This window comes from Diabrotica undecimpunctata, chromosome 9 (genome assembly GCF_040954645.1).
Source record: "Diabrotica undecimpunctata isolate CICGRU chromosome 9, icDiaUnde3, whole genome shotgun sequence".
NCBI classification, from domain to species: domain Eukaryota; kingdom Metazoa; phylum Arthropoda; class Insecta; order Coleoptera; family Chrysomelidae; genus Diabrotica; species Diabrotica undecimpunctata.
In genome coordinates this window covers 120,349,596-120,366,115 of record NC_092811.1, presented here as the reverse complement: position 1 = coordinate 120,366,115, position 16,520 = coordinate 120,349,596, and the positions used below count along the sequence as shown (strand labels likewise).

At 31.7% G+C, this 16,520-nt stretch overlaps 1 protein-coding gene across 1 annotated transcript in view; it reads left to right on the top strand.

Annotated features, from left to right (window-relative positions):
- The window catches only part of LOC140451352 (uncharacterized), a 205,127-nt gene that overhangs the window by 9,370 nt on the left and 179,237 nt on the right, over window positions 1-16,520 (top strand). The window lies entirely within an intron of this gene.

Below are 16,520 nucleotides of genomic sequence, written 5' to 3'. Positions count from 1 at the left end.
AAACAGAATTGTTGAATTTGACGAGCTAAGCAAAAGTGATTTGGAAGAGTTTGATGAAAAAAACCCTACTGACAAACTTACATTTACCAAAATACAAATTGGGAATTTTGTATTAGTAAATTTTCCTGAAAAAAAGAAAATGTTCAAATATGTTTGTTTGGTGAAACAACTGATCAATGGTGATGAAGCCGAAGTAACAGGCTTGAAAAGGCTCACAAATAAGTGCCATTTTATTTTAAAACCCAACGATGTCTGCACGATTCTACTGTCGGACATAGAAACAAAACTACCTGTTCCAAAAATATCAATAACTGCTGATTACGAAAAGTATATTTTTGAGACTGCACCTGAAGTGTTTGAAGCATAGCATAAGTATTTTTTCCAATTATTATTATTTTTTGTTACTGTTGACAGGATTTATTCATTCTGGTACGTTTAGTTTATGTTTTTATTTTAAATAAATATTTTTCAGTCAAAATATCTGAAATTGTTTTGACTCTCTCCTAAAAAATATTTCGTAGCATTTTTTTCTTAATATTTTATTAAAGTTAAGCATAAAGAATAAAAATTACATATATGTAGGATTTCTGCACTAGCCCCGTATGGAACACTTATTATTATTAGCAAAAATAATGGCACATTCTGCTCTTACCCCGGATCAGTGGGGCAAGTGCTTAACATGTACTTGCGAAAAAAAATGTATAGGCAAATTTGGTAGGTAATGTATTTTTGTTATCTAAATAGTTTTAATTGGTCGGTTAATAATCACAATTATACGACAGAAGTTTAAAAAAATCTTAATTTGAAAGAGGCAATTTTTGTAGTTAAATGAATATTAACTATGAATTTTTTCGTTCGCACTTGCCCCATCTTACCTTAGGTGTTCTTAATATTGTATTTTTTTTTTTTCAAGAACCAAGAGTTTTTAATTTTTAAAACGACCCAATATGGACCTCTTGGTTCTTGAAAAGAAATACAATATTAAGAACATAATAATATATAATTATATTTCATGTTTACACTCTTTGGAAGTTTAACATGAATTAAAAAATTGGTATCCGACATTGCATTTAAAAACAACTCAATTTGTTAAATTGTGGTACATATTGGAAAGATCTTTGATGTAAGTCTTAATATTGATGGAATTTGTACATTTTCAAAATCAAAAGAATGGCTATTTTCTAGAGAATGTTTGGCTAGGGCTGTTGTGTTTAATCCGTTAGTCTGTACACTATGTTTGTGTGTAGCAACCCTTTTATGTAGGTATTGATGTGTTTGCCCAATATATGTTGAGTTACGGTATTTACAATTTATTATATAAAATATTTTTAAATTAAATATTTTTTGTAACGCTAGATATGGTTTCAGTCAGTAAGACTGAACACAACACTTCTTTTATGGGCTGTGGGTGCGTTGATATTAACATTTAGATATCTTCCGAAACAAACATCTTTTTTAAACCAGTTAGTTGTTACCATTCGGTTAGTGTTGTTATATTCTAAACTTAAATTACTGCTACTACTAGTTGTCGGTTTATAACGTTGTCCGCCGTTTTCCGATTTCCAATCGCCACTTATTCCGGTTGTTCCATAGGTCTTCTTCTATGGCCCTCTCTCCCAGTTCTTTATTTATTCCTACGCTCCAACCTTTTCTCGGTCTACCTCGTTTTCTTTTTCCTTCTGCTTGCCATTTTAATATTTCTTTTGATATTCGTTGTTCATCCATTCTTTGTATGTGTCCGAACCAGATAAGTTGTTTTTTTGTTAGGTCATCTATAATTGTTTGTTTGATTCCCAATATTTCTTAATGCGTTCGTTGATAATCCTTTTTCTTCTAGATCTTCCTGCGGCTATTCTCCAAACATCCATTTTCGTCGATTTCGGCGTTGCCAGTATGCTTTCTTGCAGTTGCCATAACTCACAGCTGTACAAAGTGATACTTTTTACTATAGTCTCATATATTCTCTTTTTATTTTCTTTGCTGATGGATTGGTCCCATAAAATGCTGCTTAACATTGTGATGGCTTTTCTCCCTGACGTATTTCTCTCTCTTATGGCTTTGTCTAATGTACCATCTGGTGAAATAGTGATACCTAGATATTTGTAGTCACAGCAGTGCTTTATCGCGGTGTTATCGTTTAATATGAAATCTTTTTGTTCTACTTCAATGCACAGTTATTCGGTTTTCTTTTTATTTACTTCTAAACCCCATATATCATACTGTTCAATTAATTTTCGTGCCATATAGTTTAAATCGTCATAATCTTGAACCAATATTACATGATCATCTGCAAAGTTGAGCGTATATATCATAGTGTTGGAGAGCGGTATCACCATTGTCCTGCATTTTTGTTTCCATCTTTTTAAAGTACTTTCGAGGTATGTTTTAAATAAAGTGGGGGACAGACAACATCCTTGCTTGCTTTTAATCCTGTTGATGTTATAGATCCTGTTGTTATTAGTGTCCCTGCTTTTATTTTTGTTATTGGTTGGTTGTATAGCACTTTGACGAATTTTATTAATTCTATATTAATATTCGTGCTTAACATTGATTGTCACAGCTTGATGTGGCATGGAATCTCTTGATTCCATGCCATCTTTTTATCTTTTATCTGGATTAAGGAGAAAATGTGGTCAATAGTGGATCAACCCGTACGAAATCCTGCTTGTTCTTCTGCTTCATAATCTAAGTATTCTCTCTCGATTCGGTTCTTTAAAACCTTTCCATATATTCGACTCATAGATCCGTTACAGCTATTCCTCGGTAATTTTCACAATTATTTTTATCACTATTTTTATGAATAGTACTGCGGTATGATATTTTCCATTCCGTAGGGATTTCACTTGTGTTTATGCATTCTTGAAATAGTTGTCGAAGACATTCGTACAATTTGTTCGTTTTGTACTTAAACAATTCTCTGGGTATATCCTGGTCCTATACCCCTGGTCCGGGTGCTTTGGTCCTCTTCAGCTGTTTACATACATTTTTAATTTCCTGTGTTGTTAATCTTATTGGCGAGCTGACTACTGAAATTCTATCTTGGTTTTGATTTCTATGTTCTTGAAATTCGACTCTATTCTCTACCAAAAGTTGTTTGAAATACTCTTCCCAGTCTTCCGGTTTTATGCTCTGTATCACTTCTTTATTCTTTTCTTTTCTTAATTTTTTATCAGTTGCCAGCTTTCTGTGCTTCTGGTTCCTCCTAGATAAGTATTTATTCGTTGGCAGTTTCTTTCCCAAGACTGGTTCTTCTTAGAGATTTTCCTTCGTACTTCTGCTTGTTTTCCTTTATATCTTATTTTGTCTTGTAATGATTTGGAGCTTAAATATTGTTGTCTTTTACATTTTATTTCTTCCTCTATTTCGTTATCCCACCAGTATGGTTTGTTTACTTTGGGTTTTATGTAGTATCCCATTTCTTCAAATGCTATTTCGTGTAAACTGTTTTCTATATGTTCATAGAACTGGTCGATATTCTTAGAGGCGGAAATTTGTAGCTTCCCATCCAATCTATTTTTTAATAATTTTTGGGTACTTTCTTCATCTAGGCTTCTGATGTTGTATCTTCGTTCCTGTATCTTTTCTGTCTTGTTTATGTCTATATGTTTTTCTCTCTGTTGTGTTCGGATTGGGAAATGTATTTTTAAACTTAATAAATAGTGATCGCTACCGCATGTTGCGCTTCTCTGAAGAACATAAACTTAAATTAAAAGAAGTAATGTTATTGTTTTCTTCGAGTTTATAAGTAAATCAGTCATCAACGTATCGTTTGTAGAAATGTATTTGTTTTCCTAAGAAATACCAAGTAAAGTGCCTAAATTAGCGAAACAATTTGATACCTGTACAAAAAAGGAACAACGAAGCAATGTCGTTATGAAGTACAAGAGTGATACCCACTCAAAATCATTTAAAGACAAAACATATTATACACTCATGGACAAAAATATCGAATATTTTAGAATTTTCCAATTTTTTTTTGTAGTCACTTATTTCAAAAAAATTTTAGATTACTGATAATACTCATATAGTAGGCTGGTGTACTCAACTGTTTTGAAATATTTTGATGTTTATTTTGACGTTAATTCAGTGGTTAGTGTCATTCGTACATTTTATCATAAAAATCGTTCTTTACGTAAACCAAAATTCATACTAATTCGGTTATTTTTAGTTTATTTTATTAAGTTTAATTAAATATTGTTTTGATTCAACTAAGTTTAAAACAAGTATCCCACCAATTCGACACTGCGATGAAGTCCAAGTAGCACATATTGTAATTTTTAACGAGGAAGGATAAATGCACAAAAATGCATCGCATGACGTCTCAGCAGAACTGAATCTATAGTTTCGAATACTCAAAAAATGTACCGCGAACAGGAAATGAACGAAGGCCTGGTCAAGGACGCCCAAGGTGCGCCATCGCAATTGATGACCGTTTTTTGGTTCTTAATTCTACACGAAATCGTTCATTGACATCAATGCACCTCAGAAATGAGCTATTAAATGTTAGACAAGTTAATGTGAGTTCACAAACAGTTAGACGAAGATCAAAAGAGGCAAACTTAAAGTCCAGACGCCCAGCCAAAGTTTCACGTCTTCTTGAAAATCACGACGCTCGTCGTTTGGAATTTGCAAGAACACATATTTAGTGAAATATCGACAACTTGAAAAACGTTCTTTTCACTGATGAGACCAGAATCCTATTATGGAAGCCAGGTGGTCAAAACTACGTCCACAGAAGAGTTGGAGAACTATTCGCCAGCTGCAGTTTCGCCAAGACCGTTAGTTTTGGAGTTGATGGCATAATTCTTTGGTAAGGTATTAGTTGAGAGGTACGTACCGCACTTGTTTAAGTGATTGGACGGATGACTGGTGATTTTTACGTTTAAAACATCCTGCAAGATTATGTTTTGTCATATGTTGGTTACATTGGATATGAAGTATTCACGTTAATGCACGGTAATGCTCGACCACATGCTGCTCCCGTAATGAGTAATTATCTTGATGAGGTCCAAATTCGTAGATTGGATTGGCCACCGTTTAGCCCGGATTTAAATCCAATAGAGCACATATGGGATCATATAAAACGCAGCATACGACAAAGAAATCCCGTTCCAAATACGATAGAGCAGTTTTGGCTTGTGGCACAGAATGAATGGAATGCAATTTCCCAAGGATATGTCCAAAATTTACTTGCAAGCATGCTGAGAAAGATGCAAGCAGTAATAAGAGCAAGAAGGGGAAATACTCGTTACTGATCATGCACTTCTTTCAGTTAAAACGACTTGTTTAGGTAGTTTAAATTATCATTTAAGTCTATAGAAAAATAACCTTATTTACCTAATATCAAACATTTATTTTTTTCACAATTTTCTCCGCATAAAAACTTAAAATTATTGTTCATTAAACATTGTTAAAATAAACTCTATTTTACAATAAACGACTTGATTGACCAGAATTTATTTTGAAAAAACAAAAAAATGAAAATTCCAAAATATTCGATATTTTTGTCCATGAGTGTATTATAAATTTTCTAGAGCCCTTATTTTTTTATAAATAATTTTATTTCTTTATTAAATAAATATATTACAAAAATATTTCTTTATAGATTTATAAACCAGTGACGTATGATGGGTAATTTGACTCTCGTGGAATACTGATATATTCTAAAAAATGTTATGCAAACAGGTACAATGTCCTCATTGTTTTTTCCAATGGATTAATCAAGACGAGGTGTTTATATCGCAAGAATATATTTTAGATTAATTAATATTTAAATGGGAATAAGCCACAATTAAAGGTTAAAATACATTTATTGACGTTTCAATTTCCACTTCGGAAATCGTTCTCAAAATACAAACTTAGTTTGTATTTTGAGAACGATTTCCGAAGTGGAAATTGAAACGTCAATAAATGTATTTTAACCTTTAATTGTGGCTTATTCCCATTTAAATATTAATTAATTTAAAATGCCACAAGAAAATAGCTTCAGAACAATAATATATTTTAGAATCGTATCTTAATTTTTCAGGTATTATTTCACACAAAATGAGATAGTTGTCATATGAATTTTTTTTCGATTTCACATTAGCGCCGCCCATGTCAGGTTCTTCTCTTTCCCTCTCGATGGATAAGTGACACAATATGTTGGAAATTCTGAAGCATCAGCCAGAATAGAATGAATTGACACTTATTACAGTTTACAGCTTGATATATGACATCAGGACGGTGATATGGTGATAGGATGTGGGGCCTGTTATGAAATTAGACTTTTTTGTTGATGCTGCAATTTTTAAATCGTAATTGCGGCGGAGCGACATCGCAGCCTATTAATGAAAAATGAGCGCGGGATTTATTACATCAAGTACCGTACGGAAAATTTCTATTACGGGAGTTTGAGATGAATTTTACCAGGTCATCGTTCAAGTTAAATTAAAAGTATGAAATATGCTGTATAATAGAAGTGAAATCCGTTTCGGAAGGTATATAAAAATTTAATTTCAAAAGAGTACCAAAAAAATTTCATATGTGAAAAGTTCTGTCAAAATGTTAATAAATATATTAACCAAAGAATAATACTAATTTATGTATAAAGCTCAATAGTCTGTGTTTAATTTTCCATTAGAATTATAATTAGAAATATGCTTTATTGTCACTGAAAAATGTACAGTTTTATGGACAAAGCTTACAAAAATTTAAAAAAAATAACAATAATAATTAAAATTTACTAAAATTACATAAATCCTCAATATCACAAAATAAAACGTAATAAAATATAAAATCCATTGCAAAATTTAAATAAATTGCAAATTGTATAACAAAACCTTACGAATAAAATTAAGCAGCTGCATGCGATACCCAAATATCATCATCATTATTCAATCTTTGCTTATCCACTGCTGGACATAGATCACCCTCATAATTTTCTATCTATTTCGATATTGTGCCTCTTGCATCCAATTCCTATGACAACGTTTTAGATCGTCAGTCCAACGTGTTGGTGGACGACCTCTGCTTCGGTAGGCATCATCTCTTGGTCTCCATTCCAGTATCCGTTTTGTCCATCTATTATCTGTCATTCGAGCCACGTGACCTGCCCAGTTCCATTTCAGTGTTGCTACTCTCTCTACTGCATCAGCCACTCCTGTTCTTTGTCGTAGCTGGCGATTTGGGATTTTGTCTCTTAGTGAAACGCCCAACATAGCACGCTCCATCGCCCTTTGAGGGGCGAGGAAAGGTAGAGCTGATTTAAAAGTTCTTTGGCCTCATCTATCCTATCAGCTATTAGTACAATATCATCTGCAAACCTTAGATGGCTAAGCTTTTCTCCGTTTATGTTTATGCCCTTGTCGGTCAGTTTTGCCCTTTTACATATATATTCCAAAAGCGTAGTGAACAGTTTCGGCGATATGGTGTCCCCCTGGCGTACTTCACGTTGTATCGGGAATTTCTGGGTTTGACGATCTCCCACTCTAACACTGGCTGTTGCGTTTTGGTATATGTGTTTAATTGTATTTATTTTATACCCAAATATATAATATATAAAAATACTTTGTTGCTTGTACCTAAACGTACTGTAATTTCTTAGTTATTCGTTAAGAAACTCTTCCACTGAATAATATGGTTTTTCAGATAGATAGGCTTTTGTCAATTTACAGAACTTAAGGAAAGAAGTTGTAGATTAAAGTTGCAAAGGGAGACGGTTGTATAAATTTTTTGCCGAATATAATATAGATTTCTTTACTAACTCAGTGGACGGGATCGGTAAATACACATCAAAGCTTGAATTTCTGGTGGAGTAGTCATGATTAATTCTTGCTGGAAAAACATGCAGGTATTTACGAATTAAGCAAACAGTTTCTAGAATATATAAAGAGGGAAGAGTTAAAATCCCGTGATTTTTGAAGTAGCTTCTGCAATGTGTTATTCTACCGAGGACAAAAAGACACCGTATTGCACTTTTGTGTAATTTAAAAATAACATCAGATTGGGCAGCTGTACTAGAACCCCAAAGAGAAAGCCCATATCGAGGATGAGACTCGAACAAAGAAAAGTATGTTATTTTGGAAGATGTTAAATTGATTTCCTTCGAAACAGATCTTATTGTATAGCAGGCTGAGGCTAGTTTCTTACTTAACAAATCGATATAAAGGGGCCATTTAAGGTTGCTGTCTAAAAAAATATCAAGAAACTTTACAGAATCAACGATACTGATCTGGCTGTTACTAAGAAGCAAGGGTTGCAGAGCTCCTTTATAGGATAATGCTACTGTTTTATCCACGTTAAAAGACAGTAAATTAGAGTTGGACCAGGTTTTTATTTTAAGATCAGAAGTTATGTTTGCATAAAGAGTTGCAATATTGAAAGGTAATACTGATATCATCAGCAAAAAAAAATTTTCCATTGATTTTTAAGTTAGTGATGTCATTTATAAAGATAAGGAAAAGTAGAGGACTTAGTACTGAACCTTGTGATACCACACATACAATGCTTTTGTGATTAGAGTCAGTATCATTTGCTCTAACTAGTTATTTTCTATTCCTCAAGTAAGATTGAAACCAATTTAAAGAAAAACTTAGAATTCCGTAGAAATTTAGTTTTTTTATCAAAATATCGTGATTTACAAAATCAAAGGCTTTGGCTTAAATGACATAAATGTTTACATATGCCATATTTAAATTATAATGTCAAAAGATTATCTTTCAAATAAAATCAATTTCGTGTCACTTTAAAAAACTTATCTTTGTTTTATTTTAATTCAATGTTTTATACCTCTAATAAAATACCCATTATAAAATACAATTAATGTTCGAATAATTCCATTCGAACATTTAAAATATTTATAAATATTTTTAATTTAGTACTTAACTCCACTTTTGACAAAAATACACCCACTCTATAAATGTCATAAATGTCAAACGATTGTCAAACAATTTGTCAACAGTTTTCAAAATTATAGTTTTTTGTGCGCTTTTTAAATCTCTTTAACTCTTACAAAAAAGACTTCCCGAAAAATCAGGCACCCCGCTTAACCTCAGAGCGAATTTAGACGTGGATGAAGCAACATCTCTGTTTGGCAGAAGTCGCTAAAAATCCGTCAAGGATTTAATCCTCAAAACAGGTATACAGTGCTTTCCAAATCGGTCAACGATTTGTCCCGCTGTTGGTATAACAGCAATCAATTATAATCACAGATATATTATACATATTGATTATAATACAGTAGTGCCCGTTTTTGTATACGCTAGAAGTATTTAAAGGTATTCTGCGCATGGTTCTCTAGGTGGCCTTTGACACATGGTTACCACATCTCCGCAGCTCTTGATCCAGGATCTTCGTGATAACGACTTGGATAGACATGTGTATTTGTACTTATTTTATTTATGTTATTTGTTTTTCTCTCCTTTTCTCTATAATAAATCGTTTTGTACCTTTGGATAGCTTTTTAAACCGTTAGTGTTTAAGACATTCTTATATTACAGGTTAGAGCTCTCATATTTTGTAATCAGCAATCTATGTTATACTCTATCTCATTTTCGGACATTCTTCATGTTTGTCCTACTGTGTAGATACTAATTTTATCTACAATTAATATTTCATATGTTTCCTCCCATTGATTTCTGTTCAATACTTTTTCTTTCCAATTCTCGTAAGTCTTTATATATGCTATCCTTTTATCTTTTTCCTGGTCTACCTTTTCTTTTTTTTTGTATTGGCTTTCTTGATAGTACCATACTTTTCTTTCCCAGTCTTCCAATTTTAATTATCGTATTCTCACTACTTTAATTTCCGTCGTTATTTTTGGTTCATTATATAGTTCATCAAGTTCTTTATTATTATTTATTCTTCTTCATTAAATATTATTTTCACATCTCCATATATTGAACTTTCTAATTTCCGCTCCTGGGTTTTTAAAAGGTCTAAGGTTGAGCGTGCATATACTAAACATGCATTATTTTCGAAAAAAAACTTTTTTTTAGAGGTGGCTAGAGGTCCATTTTTTTTCATTTTGTGTACTTGATAAAAAATTATTTCTAATTTTTCCAAATTTTTCCATATGGTGTGCCATCTTGAAAAATCCAAAAAAACTGTTTTTTAGGAAGTTTGGGAGATTTTCTCCATTTCACCAATGGATCAAGGTTTTTTATTGGTTGAATATATTTTATTAAATTAAATGAGGTCTTTAGGATATTCAAAAATTGGGCCAAACTTCTATAAACACCCTCAAAAACCATTTTTTGCACAGTTTTTAGGAGTTTTGGGTAATCATATTTTTTGAGATCGACTCAAACTGAATAAATTTTCTCATATTTTTACTTTTTATGCTTTAATTCTATTACGGATATATGTACTGAATTGTTATACGTATCAGATTGCGAGTGACCCACCTCAAAAAACGTGTCTGTAATAATAATATTTATAATCTTAGCTGCCAAAATATACATTAGAAATACCTATTATTTGATTTCGATTTTGTTCTCTACAATAATCTGAATAAAATCTAAACACCACCAACAATGCTCTACCAGCAACATTTCTCTTAATAAAATCAAACAGCCCACTACTTATTTCATTAGGCCCCTTTTTACCTGTGGTTTTATCCCATGCATAATAATGAACTTACACAGATCCAATATCAAAGATAGTAAAATTATACACCTTAAACTTCCTTTTAATAAAACCATGATACCTCTGATCGGGGTGTAGTTAATTGTTTTTGCAAATTAAAGCAGGCATTTACAACCGTTTCTGTTCTTTTAAAAACCTCTTTATCAAGAAAAAACAGAAAACACAAAGAAATAATAAAAATTTATAAACTAAGGGAAGAAACAACGAAAATAAGATACTCAGAAGGGCTAGAGAAAGAGATGGACAATGAACATGAAATAACAGAAACAATAGAAGAAGAATGGGAAAAATTTAAAAATGCGATAATAAAAACAGCTAACTCAATATGTGGAACTACAAGAAATAATAACAGAGGGAAACGAACATCTTGGTGGAACGATGAAGTAAAAAGAGAAATAAAAGAAAAGAAGAAATTATGGAAAGAATACATACAAGACAAAACACAACAAAAATATGAAAATTATAAGAGACAAAGAAAAAAAGTTAAAGAGATAGTTAAGAAAGAGAAAAAGAAAAGTTGGGAAAAATTCGGGGAGAAAATGAAAGAAAACAGCACAAAAAACGTAAAATTATTTTACAGAACATTGAAAAACCTAAGAAGCAACAAAGAAACGAAACTGAAACAAATAATGAACAAGGAAGGAACAATAATAAACGACGATAAGACAATAATGGAAAGATGGAGGGAACATTTTCAGCTGATACTGAATGGAAATCAAGCGAATACAATGGAGAAGGAAAGCCACAACAAGAGAGTATCCATGAAAAACACGGAAAATTCAGAAACTATAGAAAAAGAAGAACTGGAAGAAGCAATAAGAAAGATAAAGATTGGAAAAGCACCAGGAAGCGATGAAGTAGCACCAGAAATGATGAAATATATAGGAGTAAAAGCAAAAGAAAAATTGTTATACATATATAACCTAATATGGAAGAGAAAAGTAATACCCAGAGAATGGACAAATGCAGTAATTATACCTATATACAAGAAAGGAAACACAAGAGACTGTAAGAACTATACTCAGATAATGAAAATATCAAGGAAACAAGGGACGGAAGATCAAATGGAAGTAATGATAGACCAACAAAAAATAATACAGACAAATTCATACAAATACTTAGGAACAGTAATCAACAACAAAGGAGACATCGAGGAGGATCTTAACAATAGAATGGAAAACACAGGAAAACTATTCCAAGCACCAAATAGAGGATTCCTTAATAACAAAGCAATATCAACAAAGACCAAGATGACAATATGCAAAACAATATATAGACCTACAGTGACATATGGAGCAGAAAATTGGATATTAAACAAAAGACATCGAAGCAGAATTCAGGCAGCAGAGATGTAATACCTCAGAAGAACGATAGGAGTAAAAAGAACTGATAGAATCAGAAATGAAGAAATAAGAGAAAGACTCAAAATCAAACCGATACTCGACTCAATCAAGGAGAAAAAATTGGCATGGTTCGGACATCTAACCCAGATGGACAATAATAGACAAGTAAAAAGAGTGTGGGACGCCAAATCAATAGGGAAGAACAGAAGAGGAAGACCCATTAAAGAATGGAACAGTGACATCTCGCAGATATTGCAGAGTAAGGGTAAGACTTGGCAGGAAGCAACACAGATGGCATCCAGTAGGAAGGAATGGAGAAAGTTGGTTAAGAGCTAGGACACCTCAGAAGACTGTCAAATATTGTAATTTAATGAATTGTATTATAAACGGCCCAACACCGAAAGGTACAAATGGGTCTACTGATTAAGTAAAAAAAAAAAGTTTATCAAGATTTTTGTCTTCACTTACAACATATTTGTTTACAATATGTATAGCATATTCCTTTTATATTTGGTGTTTCTTTGCTTAAGTGTTATGTAGATTACAAGTAAGGCACTGATCTTTTTTCGCTGCAAAAAAAACCGTTATTAAACTCAGTATTGAATATGTGTCTGTACTGACTTGTGTTGGCTGGCTTGGTTGATTCTCTATCTTCCATTCAATATACGGTAAATGCAATACGGGAAACGTTAAAGACTCATCAAAATACATCTTAATTGTTCTTTTCCTTACGTAGTGGTATTCGGATATGGGCACGAACTGAATTTTTAATATTTTTATCTACAGCATTTGCTTTACACCATATGCGCCCTCCTCTTAAGGTATACGACCTTCTTAACTATCATTTTTTTTTGATAGCGTAGTTAATCTCATATCTTTATGTTTAAAGTGTCCAAAAATGTTATCTTACAAACTTGGAGTTGATGTTCTGCTAACTGCAAATTATATTCATATGTCCAGTTTCTTCTCGACTTTTTAAACTTTGCAACCTTTCTCTATTGTCTGAGAACATATCTACATAAATATTCGCTCTGTACATCATGATAAGCCATTGCCCAAAAATGATTAAATAAATTGAGTCTTATCATTTTCAGACAATTTAAATTTACATTTTCTGTTACATTTATGGTTACATCCAGGTTTCTCTTGTTTTAGTGTATTTTCCAGTTTTGCTAGTATATTCTTGGCCAGAGTTTCTCGATTTTTTCAAACTATTTATTTTCCAAATACTTGTATCTCTTTGTCTCTTCCTTCCATGGTTTTTCGTCTGTGGGTATTGTTTTTTCCTAAGGGACTGCGAAATGGGTCAAAATAAAATATTAAGAATACGATACTATTTTGTTTAGTAATCGTCTTTCCCACAAAATGTTCAGTGTTGGATGTAAAATCATAATAAAGTAACTAACAATCTTATTCATAGTAATATTCCACTACCTTGCTTTCTTCAAACATTCAATCACAAATGACAATGAAGTTATAAAAACTTACTCTATTGTCTATTGTCAGGTACTCTAGAAATAAATATTTTTTACAAATCATGAATGTGTTGCTTGTGTGAGTCCATTTTAAAAAAGAAGTAAAACAAATAAATTAGACTTACTCACAATCAATTTAATTTTTTGATCTTCGACATTTTTTAGTGCTGCAGTACGTACATTGTCCATGAGTTTGATTCTGGGGAGCTGCATTCTCAGTTTCTATTCCTCATATTTCAGAAAGATGATAACGGGGAATAGTTTGCTGTTGTGTTTGTCAACGAATATGTGGGTCAAGTAATTGAAATCCTAAATTTTCTAAGAATTTTCTTCTATCATAAGGATGTAGTGGCGTCATGTAATTTGTTTGACTATTTCTGTCCAATTATCTCTCTCCTGTCCTTTGAAGAATGGATTTGTAAATATCTACAAATTTCTCACATATCTGTAATTTAATAAAAGCTTTCTATAGAATCATTATTATATCATTACCTGATTAGGGCTTGTCCTAAATGGAAAATGCTAATATCATTAAGTGCCCTGAATTAGTTCATATAATTTATCGAGACAAGGATAGAACCGATTTAAAAATTCAAAACTTTATATTACTTACTGCAATTTACTATTTGTATACGTTGTAGAATTTAATGGGTCAGGTAGTTTGCCTAATGTGAGTTTTAACGATGGAAAAAATGGAAATTAAAGACAAGTCGATCCGAGACCGATTTTTTTTTATTTTGTAATTGTCATTACTAATGATGAGCAAATATACACAAAGAAATAAGGAAATAAGTATTAAACGGGTATTTAAAACGTTTGAGTAATGCTGTTAAGCTAATCGACAAACAAAAGGTATTACGCCAACAAACGCTGATGTTTACTTCTTAGAAAAGAAAATAACAATTGCTTAAAATATAGGTCTTGCAAAATTATTCTTTATAAAAGTATCTACTGCAAAGTGACCGCAACGCAGTATAGTAATGTTTCCACTTTTTTTGGTTGAAAGGCTACAGTCTATTTTGACAGCTACAGCTTCCATATTTCTTTATATAAATATTTTTTAGGAATGTTGAGATAAATCAATATAAATTGATACTTCAAAACTTGCTATTTTTTTCTTCTTTTTTAATGTCCTTTGAAATTTGTTTGGGGATATATTTTTCTTAAATTTTGTCTACTGCAAACACAAATTGTGTATTTTTATCTCCGTAATTATTCTGTATATTTCCTCTAATTTCAATTTTTAATTAACATGTAGTATCTTAAAAAGAGTAACTCAATTCTTACATGTTCTAAAAGTAAATAATAAAATTTTGTACTAGATTCTCTACTAGTAGCTGTAGTCTCAGTCTCTATGTTTACACAAAAAGATAAACCAGTTTCTCATATTTAAAGTTTTACGCTGCAACTCCCATGTTTCGGCGAAATTGCCGAAAGTTATACGAGATTTAATTTCCGCAAATATTGATTTTTTAAAGGAATTCACATGCAGTGGATATAGAGTATACACTAAACCTAAAAATACCATTGCACTCACATTTCATCAGTTGTTGCCATAGTTCTAATCTTCCTCCAGAAACAGGGATTGCTGTAGGATTGCAATAATGATATTTTCGTTGTATCCGTTATGAAGATTTCGCAAATAAAAACTGACATTAAAGTATTTGAAATATTGAATGTCAAGATTAAATTGTCAGAATTAAATTGTCTTAAGTACGTTCGTTACAGCTATACGATAAAAAATTATTATTTCAAATGTAAAAATAACAATAAAAGAAAAGTTAGAAGAATAATATTTCTTTGATGAATTATTAAGGTTAGTTGTTATTAAGATGAATGTTGGCTATTTTGAATATTTATAAATTTTGTTCAATATGTTACAATATATGCTACTTAAATGTCCAGTGTCCGTTTTATAATTTAAAGTGTTTTTATTTTTGTTAATGTAATACATCTCAAGAAATAATCTACTTTTGTAGTTATCAGTCTGTGCCAAAATGTGAGCTTTGTTATAATCTAGCATATGACCAGTGTTTTCATAGTGCTCAACCACTGCGCAAGTATTTTTTCTCAAGCGGCAATCACTTTTATGTTGTGTGATGCGTTGTTTTAGCCATTGTGATGTTTGACCAATATAGCTATTTTGACATCCTAAACACGGTATTTCATAAACGACATTACTTTTATATAAGGTTGGTACTGGGTCTTTGATTTTTGAAAATAGTTGTTTGCTGTTCATGGTATTATATTTAGCTATACTAATATTAGGAACATTTTTGAATATGGATATGACAGAATTAGTTAGACCATTAATAAGGGGAAGTTTTTTATATTTGATTGATTTGTTGTTAGAATCATGGACGGGACCGTCATAGAAATTAGTGCTGTAAATCAGTTGTTTTTAAATTTGTTTAGGATATCCGTTGTTACGAAAAATTTTGTATATTATGTTCAGATTTTTTTGTAAAAAGTTGTCATCAACAATGGCCATTATCCTGTTTTTCATACCTAGTACGGTATTATATTTTTGACGGGTGGTATGGCTTGAATAGTAATTTATATACCTGCCCGATGCTGTCGGCTTTTGGTACCAATCCAATGTCAAAATATTGTCATTTGTTCTTATTACTCTTGTGTCTAAAAATGGTATACTAAAATCTGTCTCAGTTTCAATTGTAAACTGAAGATGTTTATTAAATGAATTAAAAATGTTTAGTGTGGTATTGATGTGATAAGATGGAACTGCACATATGATGTCATCGACATATTTATATATAAACGGTAATTCAAAAGGTAATTGCGTAATCACATTATCTAAGAGATGATCAGTTACAATAGTTGCAAGGATTGGACTAATCGGGGAAACCATCGGTGTTCCAAAAATTTGAGAATAAAATTTACCATTAAAACTAAAGTAAGTGTTGTTAAAAATGAACCTAAGAATTTGTAGAAAATTGTCTTTTGATAATGTCGTGTAGTCTTTTATAAGGTTCCAATTTGATTCTATAATGTCCGTGACCATATTTAGTGGAATGTTTGTAAATAGCGACACCACATCTAAAGAAATTAAAACAAA